Source organism: Tachyglossus aculeatus, chromosome 2 (assembly GCF_015852505.1).
Source record: "Tachyglossus aculeatus isolate mTacAcu1 chromosome 2, mTacAcu1.pri, whole genome shotgun sequence".
NCBI classification, from domain to species: domain Eukaryota; kingdom Metazoa; phylum Chordata; class Mammalia; order Monotremata; family Tachyglossidae; genus Tachyglossus; species Tachyglossus aculeatus.
The window spans coordinates 3,110,706-3,112,918 of record NC_052067.1 but is presented as its reverse complement, the minus strand read 5'-3'; positions in this window follow the sequence as shown (position 1 = coordinate 3,112,918).

Here is a 2,213-nt window from a genome sequence, read left to right as displayed (position 1 = left end):
CGTCCGTCTCGTGCCTCACTTCCCTCCTCCTCCAAATGGGGATTCGGTACCCATTCTCCCCCTACTTCATTCATTCAGTCGTATTTATTGAGCGCTTCCTGTGTGCAGAGCACTGGACTAAGCGCTAGGGAAGTCCAAGTGGGCAACATCTAGAGACAGTCCCTACCCAACAGTGGGCTTACGGTCTAGAAGGGGGAGACAGACAACACCACAAAACTTTGGACCACAAGCCTTACGAGGGACGGGAGCTCCAATTACTGGGAGCCTACCCCGGCGCTGAGTACAGTGTCCGTACGTAGTAAGCACTTAAACACCATAATAATATCTAGACTGTAAGCTTGTTGCGGGCAGGAAATGTCTGTTGTTGCCTGTGTTTTGACACGGCACACGGTTCTCTGCACATGGTAAGCGCTCAATAAATACAAACCAACGGACTGACGTAACAAAAGAGAAGCAGCGTGGCTTAGTGGAAAGAGCCCGGGCTTGGGAGTCAGAGGTCGTGGGTTCTAATCCTGACTCTACCACTTGCCTGCTTTGTGACTGGGCAGGTCACTTGAGTGCTTTGGGCCTCACTTATCTCATCTGTAAAATGGGGATTAAGATTGTGAGCCCCACTTAGGACAACCTGATGAACTTATTTCCCCCAGTGCTTAGAACAGTGCTTGGCTCATATTCATTCAATCGTATTTATTGAGCGCTTACTGTGTGCAGAGCACTGTACTAAGCGCTTGGGAAGTACAAGTTGGCAACATATAGAGACAGTCCCTACCCAACAGTGGGCTCACAGTCTAAAAGGGGGATAGTCAATCATATTTATTGAGCGCTTACTGTGTGCAGAGCACTGTACTAAGCGCTTGGGAAGTACAAGTTGGCAACATATAGAGACGGTCCCTACCCAACAGTGGGCTCACAGTCTAAAAGGGGGAGACAGAGAACAAAACCAAACATATTAACAAAATAAAACAGAATAGATATGTACAAGTAAAATAGAGTAATAAATATGTACAAACATATATACATCTCTCGTCTCCCCGCTTTGCCACCCAAACGCTCTGAGTCCGGGGCCGCGACTCCTACCAAGTGGCAGCCGGCTCGGCCGCGGGGCAACGTAACTAGCAAAAAGGGAAAGTCCAGAAAGTAAAACAGTATGACAACTTGGGGGGCGTGTAGCGCATGGCGTGAGACCCCGGGGAGGATGAGACGCAGGCCCGGTCGATGGGAAACTCCCATTCCCGTGGATTCCAAACAGCCGGATTTTTTTAGTGAACACCGAGGTAAAAAATAATCCCATCTCTGGTCACAACTTCTAGTATCATTCATCCATTCAATTGTATTTATTGAGCGCTTACTGTGTGCAGAGCACTGGACTAAGCGCTTGGGAAGTTCAAGTTGGCACTTGCAGTGTCGGAGTTTCCCAGTTGCCAGGGAGTACGTTTCGAATCGTCCCCCTCTCCACCCCCCCATCTTACCTCCTTCCCTTCCCCACAGCACGTGTATATATGTATATATGCTTGTACAGATTTATTACTCTATTTATTTAACTTGTACATATCTATTCTATTTATTTTATTTTGTTAGTATGTTTGGTTTTGTCTCTGTCTCCCCCTTTTAGACTGTGAGCCCGCTGGTGGGTAGGGACCGTCTCTATATGTTGCCAACTTGTACTTCCCAAGCGCTTAGTCCAGTGCTCTGCACACAGTAAGCGCTCAATAAATACGATTGATGATGACGATGATGATGAAAAATGCTCTCCCAACCTGATTTTTCTTTCAAACCGTAATCTAAAGCTGCCCGTGGGTGAGGCTTCACGCCGCCGAATCCCGAGCGCCGCACCATCCTGGGGCAGTAAAAGGGGGATAATGAATAAGTACAACTGAATGAGTGAATGAATGAGTGGGGGGGGGGGGGGGTCAGGGAATCAATCAATCATCAATCAATCGTATTTATTGAGCACTTACTGGGTGCAGAGCACTGTACTAAGCGCTTGGTAAGTACAAGTTGGCAACATATAGAGACAGTCCCTACCCAACAGTTGGCTCACACAGTCTAAAAGGGGGAGACAGAGGACAAAACCAAACATATTAACAAAATAAAATAAATAGAATAGATATGTACAAGTAAAATAAATAGAGTAATAAATATGTACAAACATATATACGTATGTCGTCTCCCTGCTTTGCTACCCAAAGGCTCTGAGTCCGGGGCCGCGACTC